The sequence below is a fragment of the Eumetopias jubatus genome, unplaced genomic scaffold (genome assembly GCF_037043125.1).
Source record: "Eumetopias jubatus isolate StellerSeaLion01/CBP00866 unplaced genomic scaffold, mEumJub1_p1.0 scaffold_16, whole genome shotgun sequence".
In the NCBI taxonomy this organism is placed as follows: Eukaryota; Metazoa; Chordata; class Mammalia; order Carnivora; family Otariidae; genus Eumetopias; species Eumetopias jubatus.
In genome coordinates, this window is record NW_028274822.1 from 77949085 (window position 1) to 77964943 (window position 15859).

At 40.2% G+C, this 15859-nt stretch overlaps 1 protein-coding gene and 1 pseudogene across 4 annotated transcripts in view; one reads left to right on the forward strand and one right to left on the reverse strand.

Annotated features, from left to right (window-relative positions):
* The window catches only part of BICDL1 (BICD family like cargo adaptor 1), a 94994-nt gene that overhangs the window by 65982 nt on the left and 13153 nt on the right, over positions 1–15859 (reverse strand). The gene's annotated exons all lie outside the window — the stretch shown is intronic.
* Positions 4590–5045, forward strand: LOC114219099 (small ribosomal subunit protein eS25 pseudogene; annotated as a pseudogene).

A 15859-nucleotide genomic window follows, 5' to 3' on the forward strand; every position in this document is an offset into this window, starting at 1 on the left:
ACACTGGAGATCCAAACCAGTCTAAGACGGTCTCTAATGTCACAGCCTCTGGGCCTTTATGCCCAGTTGGTGAGACATAGCACGAGTACCAGTACAAATGCAACTGCTATTTACTACACCAGAAGGTATGCAAAGGACTTTATACAGTCTATAACCCTAACAGCCCTGCAAGGTATATAGTACGATTTTGCTTTTATTTCTTAAATAATCCCTATTTTTTCCAGATGAGGAAAATGTGCAATTGCAAACCCTCTGAATCTCAACATAGCTAGTGATCAAGAGAGCCAGAATAAACCCAGATTCATCTAGTGCCACAACCTGAACCCATTTCACTATGCCACAGTGCCCCTTAGAAGGAGTGACGATGGATGAAATGTGCGCTTACTTAAGCAAGGTTTAAGGTTTACTGCTTTCATTCCATATCACCTCCTTTCAGTCACTGACTGTGCTACTTCTGTGGAGGAAGGGCTTACCTGAGAGGTTCCTCCAGTGGCTTGTATCCCAGGGACTCCATTTTGTTAAATTCCTTTACCAATGAAGGAATTAAGATACTTATAATGTTGGCTGCTAACGCTAAATTAGGCAAGAACAACTGTCACCAATCCTGGTTTCACATAGAATAGTAATTCTCATCCTTAGCCACGCATTATAATCACCTGCTTTTAAAATCCTGATGCCCAGGGGCACCTGGCTGGCTCAGTCAGAGGACCAGGACCTCGGGGTCATGAGTTCGAGCCCCATGTCAGGTGTAGAGATTACTTAAATAAACCTATAAAAAATAAAATAAAATCCTGATGCCCAGGTCACATCCTAGAGCAGTTAAAGCAGAATCTCTGGGGATGGGACCCAGTTCAAAAGCTGACCAGTGATTCGAATTTGCAATCAGGAATGAGACTTAAAGTTTTAGAATACAGGGATAACATTTGCTAAGTGACTGATAAATTGGAGGCAAGAAGACGACTCCTTTACAAAAAAAAGATAAAATTAAAGGAAATGGGTACATGCAAACGGCAATTTGAAGTCAGCAAGAAGTATGGAAATAGGTGTTTCCAAGAATCCAGAGTTTCCATTCCAGGGTAGTTTGAGTGAAGGAGAGACTGCTGTTAAGTTAGCCTGGTTCAGGTAAGTTAGCATTCTCACCTGTGTGGCTCCAAAGACAACACTTTCTATTAGGTCACACTGATTCCTAGTAGTAACAGCTGTCATTATGGGCCAAATGCCTGACATTTTTTCATACAACTTGAGGAGGCAAGCCTCTATTTTACAGATGATGCATAAAAACAGACAAGACAGCTTATGTTTATTTCTAATTTTTTAAAAAAATTTCATTTATCTTAAATTTTTTTCTTTTTTAAAGATTTTATTTATTTGACAGAGAGAGACACAGCGAGAGAGGGAACACAAGAAGGGGGAGTGGGAGAGGGAGAAGCAGGCTTCCCACAGAGCAGGGAGCCCAACATGGGGCTCGATCCCAGGACCCTGGGATCATGACCTGAGCCGAAGGCAGACTCTTAACAACTGAGCCACCCAGGCGCCCCAAGATTTCATTTATTTTAGAGAGAGAGGTAGAGAAAGCGGTGGGAGGGGAGTGACAGGGACAAGTAGACTCTGCACTGAGTGCAGAGACTGATGTGGGGCTCGATCCCACGATCCCAAGATCACAACCTGAGCTGAAATCAAGAGTCAGACGTCCAACCAAATGAGCCACCCTAGCGCCCCAAGACAGCTTATATTTATTTCTAAACAAGTTATCTAGACTAGTAGCTCCTGACCATGGATCCTTGGGAGACATTGAATTTCTGTAAGAATGTACACAAAGCACTGCCTGTAGCTTGAATACATCCTATCATTAAATGTTATTGTGATACCCTATGACCCAGCAATTGCACTACGGGATATTTACCCCAAAGATACAAATGTAGTGATCCAAAGGGGCACGTGCACCCCAATATTAATAGCACACTAGCCAAACTATGGAAAGAACCCAGATGTCCATCAACAGATGAATGGATAAAAAAGGTGTGGTGTATAGACACAATGGAATATTACACAGCCATCAAAAAAAGAAATCTTGCTATTTGCAACCATGTGGATGGAACTAGAGGGTATTACGCTAAGTGAAATAAGTCAGTCAGAGAAAGCAATTATCATATGATCTCACTGACATGTGGAATTTAAGAAACAAGGCAGAAGATCATAGGGGAAGAGAGGGAAAAATTAAACAAGAGGAGACCAGAGAGGGAGACAACCATAAGAGACTCTTAATCTTAGGAAATGAATGGAGGGTTGTTGGAGTGGAGGGGAGTAGGAGGATGGGGTGGCTGGGTGATGGACACTAGGGAGGGTATGTGCTGTGGTGAGTGCTGGGTGTTGTGTAAGACTGATGAATCACAGACCTGTACCGCTGAAACAAATAATACATTATGTTAATTTAAAAAAATGCAATTGTGGGCGCCTGGGTGGCTCAGATTGTTAAGTGTCTGCCTTCGGCTCAGCAGGGAGCCTGCTTCTCCCTCTCCCTCTGCGTCTCTCTTTCTGTCTCTCATGAATAAATAAAATCTTAAAAAAAATGCAATTGTGATTACAGAATGTAAATGTTTCTAAAAATATTACTAAATCCTTAGTAATATATCATCTTTATACTTTTTATCAATCTGCACATACTAAAACATCTATTATCAAGTGAGAGTTAAGAATTTTTTTAATTTAAAAATTAAAAAAAAATTTAAGCGCCCAACACAGGGCTCAAACTCACCACCCTGAGAGCAAGACCTGAGCTGAAATCAAGAGTGAGACATTTGGAGCGACTGGGTGGCTCAGTGGGTTGAGAACCTGACTCTTGATTTGAGCTTGGGTCATGACCTCAGGGTTGCGGGATCGAGCCCCACATCAGGCTCCACACACAGCACAGAGTCTGCTTGTCCCTCACCCTGCTCACATGCTCTCATGATCTTTCTCTCTCTCAAATAAATAAATAAATAAAATCTTAAAAAAAAAGTTGGATGGTTAACCGAGACACCCAGATGCCCTTGCAATTTTTTTTTTTAAAGATTTTATTTATTTGAGAGAGAGAGAGAGAGAGAGCAAGAGAGGGAACACAAGCAGGGGGAGTGGGAGAGGGAGAAGCAGGCCTCCTGCGGAGCAGGGAGCCCGATGAGGGGCTCCATCCCAGGACCCTGGGATCATGACCCAAGCCGAAGGCAGACGCTTAACGACTGAGCCACCCAGGTGCCCCAATTTTTTTTAAATTTTAGAAAGGGTCCTCTTGTGGAGAAACTGGAACCCTCCCTTGTCAGTGGGAATGTAAAATGGTACAAGGCTTTTTGAAAACCAGTTTGGCAGGTTTTTTTTTTTTTGTCATTTTTATTAAGTTTTTTAATTCCAGTATAGGTAACATACTGTTATATTAGTTTCAGGTGTACAACATAGTGATCTAACAGTTCTATACATTTCTCAGTTTTCATCGTGATAAAGATACTCTTTAATCCCCTTCACTTATTTTACCTGTCCCCCCCCACCTCTGGTAACCATTGGTTTGTTCTCTATAATTAAGAGTCTGTTTCTTGGTTTGTCTCTCTCTTTTTCTTTTGTTTCTTAAATTTCACATATGAGTGAAATCATATGGTATTTGTCTTTTTTTAATGGTTTTTTTAAAAAGATTTTATTTATTCATGAGAGACAGAGAGAGAGAGAGAAGCAGAGGGAGAAGCAGGCTCCCAAGGAGCAGGGAGCCCGATGCGGGACTCGATCCCAGGACCCTGGGATCATGACCTGAGCCGAAGGCAGACGCTTAACCATCTGAGCCACCCAGGCGCCCGGTATTTGTCTTTTAATGACTGACTTATTTCACTTAACATTAAACCCTCTAGCTCCATCCATGTTGTTGTAAATGGCAAGATTTCATTCTTTCTTATGGCTGAAAAATACCCCCTATATATATATTTATATTTATATATATTTAAATATATATATATCACATTTATCGATGGACACTTGGGCCACTTCCATAATTTAGCTATTGTAAATAATGCTGAAATAAACATAGGGGTGCATATATTCTCTTGAATTAGTGGTTTTTTTAAAATTCTTTGGGTAAATACTTAGCAGTGCGATCACTGGATCACAGGGTAGTTTTATTTTTAATTTTCTGAGGAACCTCCAGACTGTTTCCCACAGTGGCTGCACCAGTTTGCATTCCCACCAACAGTGCACGAAGGTTCCTTGTTTCCCCACATCCTCACAGTTTGGCAGTTTCTTGAACTGTTACACAGAGACATACCATACAGCAATTTCACTCCTAGCTATATACTCAAGAGAAACAAAAACGTATATCTACACAAAGGCTTATAAATGAATATTCATAGCAGCACTATTCATAATAGTCAAAAACTAGAAATAATCCAAATGTCCATCAATGGGTGAGTGAACAAAATGCAGTATAGCCACACAACAGAATACTATTCAGCAATAAAAAGGAACTACTAATATGTGCTACAACACAAATGAACCTCACAAATATTATGCTAAGTGAAAGAAACCAGACACAAAAAAACTATATGCTGGCCTTTTTTTTTGTCCGACATCTTAGCGAGGCTGCAGGGGTGGACGCTGCTCTCCCAGCTTCGCTATGCCGCCCAAGGATGACAAGAAGAAGAAAGATGCCGGAAAGTCGGCCAAGAAAGACAAAGACCCAGTGAACAAATCTGGGGGCAAGGCCAAAAGGAAGAAGTGGTCCAAAGGCAAAGTTAGGGACAAGCTCAATAATCTGGTCTTGTTTGACAAAGCGACATATGACAAACTCTGTAAGGAAGCTCCCAACTATAAGCTTATAACTCCAGCTGTTGTCTCTGAGAGACTGAAGATTCGAGGTTCCCTGGCCAGGGCAGCCCTTCAGGAGCTCCTTAGTAAAGGACTTATCAAACTGGTTTCAAAGCACAGAGCTCAAGTAATTTACACCAGAAACACCAAGGGTGGAGATGCCCCAGCTGCTGGTGAAGATGCATGAACAAGATCCCACCAACTGCACATTTTGGAAAATAAAACTTTATTAAATAAAAAAAAACCAAAACAAAATTATATGCTGTCTGATTCCATTTATACGAAATACCCAGAGAAGGTAAATCAATAGACAGAAAGCAGATCAGTGTTTGCCTGGAGCCAAGGGTGGGGGCGGAGACTAACTACAAAAGGACATGAAGAACCTTTCTGGGCACGGGGTGAGGTTACGGAAATGTTCTGAAACTGGATTGTGGTAATGGTAGCACAACTCTATTATACATTTGCTAAAAATAACTGAATCGTACACTTCCAACGGGTGAATTTTATAAAGTGTAAATTATACTTCAATGAGTATAATTACAAAAACATTGTAAAAGGTAATTGATTAGATTATTTTTATTTTTTTAAAGATTTATTTATCTATTTCAGGGAGAGAGAGGAGCCCAAGCCTGTGCACGAGTTGGGGGAGAGGCAGAGGGAGAGGGAGATAAACAGACTCCCTGCTAAGCAGGGAGCCCAACACGGGGCTGGATTCCAGGACCCCAGATCATGACCTCAGCTGAAACCAAGAGCTGAACACCTAACCAGCTGAGCCACTCAGGTGCCCCTTGATTCGATAAAGGCAAGGGTCCTCATGCTGAAAGACTGGAAGCCAGTGATACAGACAATGGTGAAGGAATTCAGCAAGGGTGAGTGTACATTTGGTGATCATTCTGCAATATATAGAAATATCAAATCATTATGTTATACACCTGAAACTAACATGTTATGCATCAGTATTATCTCAATAATTTTTTAAAAAGTTAATGAAAATATTTCCTAAGAAAAAAAAAGACTGTACATTAAAGGAAGTAAAATATTAATTCTCCGGGTGGGTAAAATCTTTCAGTAAACACTCAAATTTGTTATACATTTGAACCACAGAACCACCTCTGTGGGAGGTGCCCTGAGTGCACAGCCCTTGACGGAACAGAGTTCAAGTACATCAATCAACCATAATAGATGGTTGTCACTTACAATGTAAGTGACAAAAGAAAGGTACTAAAGTGCTCTTGCTGGTTAGTAGGAGAGATGAAAACTGGCGCGGGAAGAAGAGCAAAGGCCTCATGAAGGAAGTGGCAAGTACACTTGGCCTTAAAGACTGGGGAAAATCCCAACAGGTGGCAATGGGAGGAGACAACGTGAAGTGGGAAAGCACAGTACATTCTCAGGAAATAGGCCAATTTGGTTGAAGCATGGGGCTCAGAAAGAAAGGTAATGGGAGACAAGGCTGGAAATGTGTGTTAGGTCCAGATGGTACAGGGCTTTGAAAGCCATACCATGGAGCCCCAACTTTATTGAGTAAGCAAAGGAGGAGCTCCTGAAGAAAATGAGTTGTCTGAAACATCCATGGATGAAGGTCATCTGACAATGGGAGAAAATGGAGGGGCAGAGCATCAAGGCAGGGAGATATATGGGGGATTACTGCATGAAGTTCAGAGAGCCTCAACAAGGGATACGGCAGTAAGAAGAGAAAGGAGGGGGCAGACCCCGATTCTCTAGTCCTAGGAAAGAGGGGAGGTTCATCTTGAATTATACTTCATCTTTTGAGGGCTACTGCTTTGTTGCTTTCCCCAACTCTCAGGGATTTGTCTGTGTCTCCTGCTGACAGTCCTTAATTGATAACTGCAGCAATCTGTTTCAGAAGACACATTTTCATTCATCTTGTTTTTTCCTCAAACAAAAGGACTCTATTTGGTAAATAAATTCCTTTCACTTAGGGAAGCACCACCATATTTAAGGGATGACTTTTTTTTTAAGATTTTAATTAATTAATTATTTTGAGAGAGAGAGACATGAGCGGCAGAGGGGGGAGTTCAGAAGGAGAGGAACAAGCAGACTGCACTGAGCACAGAGCTAGATGGGGGCTGGGGTGGTAGTCTCAATCCCACAACCCTGAGATCATGACCTGAGCCAAGATCAAGAGTCGGAGGCTTAACCAACTAAGGCACCCAGGCTCCCCCTTTTTTTTTTTTTTAAGATTTACTTATTTGAGAGAGAGTATGCGTGGGAGCATGCAAGCATGCACACAGCAGGGACAGAAAGAGTCTTAAGCAGACTCAGCGCTGAGTGCAGTCATGCAGGGCTCGATCCCACCACCCTGAGATCATGACCTGAGCCGAAACCAAGAGTTGGACACCTAACTGACTGCGCCAGCCAGGCGCCCCAAGGGATGACTTTTTTTAATTCAAATTCTGCAGGTTTTAAAATAGGATGTTAATTTTGAAAGACTGGCCTCAATCCAATGCTATGTTCAATTTCAATCTGGTTTTGAAGAATAAGCCAAATAGTTAAGTAGACTACAAGGCTTTGAGTTGACACGAAATAAAAATTGGTATACTCTTCACAGAGCTCCTGTTAAACACTGAAATTCCTCTTTGATATTTACCAGCTTTTTAAGTAAACAAGTGAAATAAAACAAAATACTACTGTTTAAGTAAACAGAATTTTTTTTACTGCAAAGATTTTAAAATCTGTTTTTACAGACTTTTTATAACAAGTTTATGTAAGCCACAGCTTTACTTGCTCTGTGACCTTAGATGAGTCACATCCTCTTAAGGCCTTAGTTATTTCTTCAACTGTGAGATCAAACAGACTAGTAGCAGCTAAGTAACATAATTCATACTATAATACTATAATATGAAAGGATTCTCACTAACTTAAAACATGCTAGAAATCCAAAGTCAAATTAATAATTGCCTACTCTTTTAGTCTTTAGAACATATCAATAAGCCTTTTATCCATAGCTGCCACGTGTATGGCACTATACTGATCATTGTTGGGGACAGAAACCAGTTAAAGATAGTCCCTTGCCTTCATGTTGTCTAAAATAGAAGAAAAACAAACATAACCATGTGTGATATTAAATGGCAATAAAATTTAGACCACAGGCTTTATCATTTAGACAAACTGAGTTTGACAAATATCATCCCCAAATGACCCTAACTTTGAAGGCAATGTAAAAAGATAATGATTACATTCCATGGCTAACACATGGCTGAAGAGGCAGCATGCTGGTGTGGAACATGAGCTGGACACAGTATGGCAGGTTTCTCATTCATAGTTCATAATGTTAATTTTACGTCTGTAAAATAATAATGGAATAAAGGTCCTAAGTGATGGAGGATGTTCAGGATTCAGTTAACATCTCATTTCTTTAATTTATACAATGTTAGAAGACATGGAATTGATATCTATTACTTAGACCTTATCATCAACGTAGAGGAAAAGCTATATGCTAAAACATCTCTGACATCACAGTTACATCTTGCCTGCACTCTGAGCTTGACCAGAACAGTGTCCTAAGAGGAGGAATAACTGGTATCCATAGCAACATCCCAGACTGGGACACTGTAAAAAGCTGTAACCTAGCAACTGATGACGAGAGATGTGTGTAGGGGGAATTCTCCCAGTTCTGCAAATGACAAACATGCAGCACTGAATGCGACTTATAATATTAGGGCAATGGGGAAAATCTGACTTATTTGTAGAGGGTTGGGAATGTCAACCTCATAAAACCTTAGTACTATGCTGCATAATTTTAAAACAGGAAAAGCAAGCAAACACCTCCTCACTGCCCACAACAGCAGTCGTGTGCAGGGAAAGTACCTTATGTGTCATGACTGAAATGGAAAATAAATTTCATTGCGGCACCAAACATCTCAACCTCCCTCTGGTTCTCATTATATGGAGGCACTGAATTTTGGTGAGAGGGGAAGCTGCCCCTGGTCCTAGAGAAGGATGGATAGGTTCTGTACGCAAAAAACACAGCATTACAAAGCTACCAGACTCATAACATACCACATAATGTCAGAATGTCCCCTTAAGAATCCTGTTTTTAAAAGAAATCACATACATATATGTAGACATTTAGACAATGAAAGAACCATCTAGTTCAATCCCCTTGTTTTACGGGCTCAGAAATTGAGACCCAGAGTGAGGATTTATTTAAGGTCAGAAAGTGACAGAGCATGGGCTAGAACTGAGGTCTTCTGTTTTCCAGACCAATTCTACCCATTAAAACATGATGCTATATTTTTTTCCTTATGTTAACAGGAACACTGTTCGGACTTTATAGGAATGAGAAATAAATTTCTATTATGTAAAGCCATTGAGAACTTGTGGTTTGTCTTTTATAATAGTGTTATTATAACCATGAATGGGTCTATCCAACCCCAAGATAATCTAAAAAATATACCCACTTTAAAAAATTTTTATGATTCTGGATTAAGTCACAGTGTCATAGGAATTTACCCAAATCTGTGATTACCAGAGATCTTTCCTTAGTACAAAAAACACAACAGCTTCTCTAGAACAAAATGGTATACGTGTTGGGGCACCTGGGTGGCTCAGTCAGTTATGTGTCTGACTCTTGATTTCGGCTCAGGTCATGATCTCAGGGTCGTGAGATCGAGACCCACGTCAGGCCCTGTGCTTAAGTTTCTCTCTCCCTCTTCCCCCACCAAAAAAAAAAACCACAAAAAAAACAAAAAAACAAAACTAAACCAGTAGTTTTCCAAATTATGTGGGTTTTTTGTTTTTGTTTTGCAGAACTCTCTTCCATATGAAATCTTATGAGAAGCCTCAATAAACAGATACAGATAAAGGTAATCTTTCATTAATATTAAATATTTTATAAATTTAAATGTATACAATTTTTAAACTCAGTAAGAACATGAGGCTTTTTAAAAGCAATTTAAAATTAGGCAATAAGGATGACAGCGGCAGCTTTACTCAGTATAATGTATCTGTGGATTTCATTTTGATTTAAAAGTACTGAAAACAAATTTTTTATTCACCCAGGGAAGTAGCTACAAATGCCACCAGTTTTTACACAGCTCACCTTACAACAGCACAGAAGAGATGGACAAGGAAGGCTGTATGCTAAGGTCTCCACAAAGGCAAGTTACACTGGCAGCACAAACTGAGGAACCAAATACCTTTCATATGTAAAATGTGGCATCATCTACTTCAAGAGACTACATGATATCTGTTTTGGTAATGGTTCTTCAAAATCATACAAATTCTTAAAAACAATCAAATTTGCAAAATCTCTGAAAAGCAAACATTTTATAAATCACTGGTCCAGCTAGGCTAGAAGTCTTTTTTGGTTCTGGAAATTATGATGAGAGTTGGATTATTGTCCTAGACTCCAATGAAGAGCAATGGAGAAGATGCTATCAGAGTCAAACATGATCTGCTTTTCTGCTGATTATGTTTACTCACTGAATACAGATATTTCATTTTTCAAGGCAACACTATTTAGGGGCCAGAACCATGGGTTACCATAGGTAACAAAAGAGTGCATAGTTTGCTGCCAAATTTTTTTCTCTGCCAATAAACTCCAATCTTCTTGCCACCTGCAACCCATTTGCCAGGTATAAAATCTAAAGGCCCCACCTCACATCAGGGCAGGGTCAGCTCATTTAGCTCTACTTCCAACATGATACACTAAGCTGTCTATAGGGGAGGAGAGAATCTAGATTCAATGTCAAAAAAAAAGGTTGACTGCCATTGTATTAAGTCAAATCTAGGAGCATTAAGAAGATCTACTCCTACAGTGATTTATCTGAATTTTGGGCCTTGCAGGCCTCCAAATTTAGAGAATATGCTAGAACTTTAGGCTCTCCCCTTTTGAAAAAGATAATCAGAACTAGATACAGATGTAAATAATACAACCAAACTGAAGACTCCAGATTCAGGCATGGCTCTCTTTGGTAAATAATTAAGAACAGGTTCAAATAATCAAGACATGAATCCACTAATAAAAACACCCATATGCTGAAAGAATAAGCAATTACCACCCTAATGTGTTTAACCTACTAATTGCAATAGTACTAATCTGGAAAAAGCTGGAAATGCTATCTTCATAGGGGAGAGCTCCTAGAAGCAAAAGCCCCTTTTCTGCTCTAGCTGAAGTGATACTCTCAACAAATCATCTTCAATCCTTTTAGTACACCCTGACATAACAAACAGAAATTGCTAAAAGTGGATGCCAACCTTTGGATTCATTTTACTCAGTGACTGAAGTTAAGAGGCATCCAAGACAATAATACCCAGCAAATATCAACTAAAAATTAAGTCAACAAGATGGAAATACATGTGAGGAGGTTTTTATTTTTGATTGATTACCCATCCTTCCGAAATGTACAAAAACCTATCTTCAAACCAGTGGTTAACCTGTAACCAGTGTAGGCCTCGGGCAATGTCACTAAACCTCTGATCCTCAGTATCCTTTGTCAAATAAAGACTAATTAGTACTACTTCCTAACAGAATAGGTACCATGTATGAATGTCCTTTGGAGATTGAAATTACTGTTATTTGGTTGGGAAATAATCTTGTTTTCCTAACTTCTTTCAGGGATAGGCTGACTAAAAACTGTCACATCTTTTTCTACAAAAACCTGTAAATAAGGCGGACTTTATGAAGAAAACAAGTGGGACGCCTGGGTGACTCAGTCAGTTAAGCGTCCGCCCTTGGCTCAGGTAATGATCCCGGAGTCCTGGGATCGAGTCCTGCTCAGCCGGGAGCCTGCTTCCCCCTGTCTGCCACTCCCCCTGCTTGTGCACGCTCTCTCTGACAAATAAATAAGTAGACTCTTAAAAAAAAAGAAAAAGAAAAGAAAACAAGTAATAAAGCCCCCACCCCTAAAAGTACAAAAGCACATTCAGCAATTAAAACTACTTTTGGTGAGCAGCTGTTCACTGTAAAGGGCTCTAGAAGCAAGGATGGCTACATGTCACCCACCAGCAGCAGAGCAACTGTTGACACTAATGGCAACTATTTAAAAGCCTTTAACCCAGAGAAGGAAACCAGCAAGAAATTTGCTTCAAGAAGTGTGCCAGATGCGGAGCTGAGAATCCCAAATGAGCTGTTTAAAGAACAGGGATCTGTTTACTCTTCAGAGGAAAATTAGTCTTTTCAGGGAAGATTAGCTCCAGCTAGTATGCACACTGTATTCTTTGTGTGTGGGGAAGATGTTAGAGGCAGACTGAGGATACAGCTCCCAACAGGCAGGAAACAGACAAAGCACCTGTTTGCACCAACTTCCTCCCACATGTGTCACTTCAGACACCAACTCAGTAAGAGTGGCTCTCCTGGGAGCTTAGAGTGTGGGGGTGGGTGAGGAGACAGGGCATCACAGAGGGCAAAGGTCAGGAGGGGGACTGGGCAATCATCAAAATACAGCTCCAGCCACTCTCAATCAGTTAATTCTTAGGTGACAACCTAACAAAAGGTACCAGAACACAGTCTCAGGACATTTAAATTTTTAATAGATACTATCATTGTGCTGTGCCCCTCCCCAAAATGTTTCATAGTTTTATTCTCCCTAACATTTATCTTTAAATAGGCTGAAAAACCTATCATTCTTCATGCATAAGCAGTAAAACTATAAAGAAAACTGAGGTAATTTTTATCACAAAATTGAGGATATTGGTTACCTGAGGAGTGTGAAGGGGAGAGGGTTGTCATCATGGAAAGGTGCTTGGGAAGGAGGCCTCTGGGATATCCTACTTTCTGACGTTGGTGGTAATTAAATGGATGTTTGCTTGACAATTACTTCTTAAACAGTATATCTATGTTTTAGGTAACTGTCTTTATATATATCTGGTAATAAAAAGAGAAAGTCATTTGACAAATATTTATGGTGTGTACCTGCTGTGTATGAAGGCACAGATACAGATACAGAGATACTTCAAGATCCTGTTTTAAAACAATGTAGGCGGTTGACAGTAAAGAGAGAAATACATAAGTAATACAAATCAGGAAGTGGTAAGTGCTATACATAAAATATAGCCAGGTAAAGGGAGAAAGTAATAGCTGTAAGGACAACTCAATTTTGGATAGGGTTGTCAAGAAGGAACCTTTGAAGAGGTGAGGTCTGAACAGACCCTTGATAGATAAAAAGGAGTGCAAGAATATTCCAGGCATTTAAAAGCCTAGGAATGAATGAAAAGAAGAAACACCTCAAAATGGTTGTTGTGGGTTGAAATTCTTATGTTGAAGGCCAAACTCCAGTACCTCAGAATGTGACCTTTTTGGAGACAAAGTCTTTACAGTGGTAATCAAATTAAAACACAGTTATTAGGCTGGGCCCCAATCCAATATATTGTTCTTATAAGGAGAGGAAATTTGGGAACAGAGAGTTACATATGGGGGAAAGAGACAGAAGGAGAAGACAGCCATCTACAAGCCAAGGAGCAAGATCTGGAACAGATCCTTCCTCCATAGCCCTCCAAAACCAACTTTTATGACACCTTGATTTTGGATTTCCAGCTTCCAGAACTGTGAGACAATACATTTCCGTTGTTTAAGCTACCCAGTCTGTGGTACTTTGTTATAACAGCCCAGCAAACCAATACAGCTTTCTACAACCTTCTAAAGTTTTTAAGTTATTTTGGCTCTTCAGTCAAGAATAAATGTTAGGATTTTTTTTCATTAAAAAAATCCATAGAGCATTAGAAATCCATGGGGAAATAAACAGCATTGAGACAGTAATCCACATAGAAAACATAACTGGATTCCTATGTCATATCACACTACAAAGTTAAGGTCTAGATAAAGATCTAAATGTAAAAAGCCTTAAGTTTTTGTAATTAACATGGGAAAATATCTTTATGACTTGGAAAACAGGATAAAGCAGAACACAAAAGAAGAAATCATAAAGGAAATGACTGATAAATTTGACTTCACTGAAAGGACACACTTCTGTTCAGTAAAAGACTCCATAAACAAAGTGAAAATATAATAGTATCAAGAACTTGTAAAAACACATTTATACACCAGTAAGAAAATAGGTGAAGGATACAAACAGGTGATTCACAATAAACATAAAAACAAAGATGCCCAACCTCACCAGCAATTCATGAAATAAAAATTAAGACAATAAAAATTCAAAAAACTCACAACAGTAAAAATTCCATTTCACATACCGGAGACTGACTTTTTTTTCAATAGTTTAAAGATTTTTATTTTTTTCATTTATTTATTGAGAGAGAGAGAATTAGAGAGAGCATGAGAAGGGGGAGAGTCAGAGGGAGAAGGAGACTCCCCGCCGAGCAGGGAGCCCGATGCAGGACTCGATCCCGGGACTCCAGGATCATGACCTGAGCTGAAGGCAGTCGCCCAACCATCTGAGCCACCCAGGTGCCCAGGAGACTGATTTTTAAAACTGGACAGTAACCAAGTGCTGGTGAAGATGTGAACAATCACACCTACTGGCTCTCATACACACTGCTAGGTAAGAATGTAAATTTGTATAATTTTGGAGAGTCATTTGGCAATATCTCATGAAGCTGAAGAGGTCTTTACTCTTGGACCAAGCAGTTCCACTCCTAGATTTACCAGAGTAACTCAAATATATGTACACAAGAAGAAAAGGTACAAGAATAGTCACTATAGGAAAGTGTGTAATAATGAAAAATTGGGAAAAACTTAATATCAACAAAAGAATGGAAAATATATTGTACTACATTTGCACAAATAATAAACGATTGAAATAAATGAACTAGAGCTGTATTTATTAATATAGAGCTGTAAATCCCTAAAACATAACCTTGAGCCAAAAGAATGAGGTATAGAATGATGTGAATATGATGCTGCCATTTATTTAATGTTTGAAACGTGCAAAAAATTATTATACATTGTTAATGGATATGGTATACATAATGGAATACATATGTCCATATACATGCACACACGTGTGTATGTGTGTAATATAAACACATGAATAGGAAGAAGAGTAAAGGAAAAGTGGAGAAGACACAAGACCCTCAAATGTTATCAATTACGTTTTATCTCTTTAAAAAATCAGTATGACAAAATGTTAAGATTTTACAAAGGTGGATTTGTATTATTCTCTGAAGTTTTCTGTGTGCTTCAAATACATCATATTCTTTTTTAAAGATTTTATTTATTTATTTGAGAGAGAGAGCGCACGCAAGCACAAACAAGGGGAGCAGCAGACAGAGGGAGAGGGAGAGGCAGACTCCCCGCGGAGTAGGGAGCCCAACATGGGGCTCGATCCCAGGACCCTGGGATGGAGCCCAACATGGGGCTCGATCCCAGGACCCTGGGATGGAGCCCAACATGGGGCTCGATCCCAGGACCCTGGGATGGAGCCCAACATGGGGCTCGATCCCAGGACCCTGGGATGGAGCCCAACATGGGGCTCGATCCCAGGACCCTGGGATGGAGCCCAACATGGGGCTCGATCCCAGGACCCTGGGATGGAGCCCAACATGGGGCTCGATCCCAGGACCCTGGGATGGAGCCCAACATGGGGCTCGATCCCAGGACCCTGGGATGGAGCCCAACATGGGGCTCGATCCCAGGACCCTGGGATGGAGCCCAACATGGGGCTCGATCCCAGGACCCTGGGATGGAGCCCAACATGGGGCTCGATCCCAGGACCCTGGGATCATGACCTGAGCCAAAGGCAGATGCTCAACCGACTGAGCCACCCAAGCGCCCTGTTATGGTTTTTTAAATGGAAAATGCAAAAATCTATACAATTATCCAAAAATTATAACCCAGTACATAATAAACAGTCACTAAGGATATATACATTCAGTCCTGCAGTCTGAAGCCCTGACCCCCTGTAGAGAAAATGGGATTAGGATTAAGCATATGGGTCTGCTGTTGGTAGGATTAGGGGTGAGGGAAGGACAGGGGAGAAAAGGTACAGATGATATTTCATGTATAAAACTGCAGGGGAAAAGTGTAAGAAAATTCCCTAGCCAGTTCCTACAAACTCTAGAACTATGTTATTTCAGGGAAGGAAAACTTTAGTGGTTCCTGAGCAATTTTAAATCCTCCCCC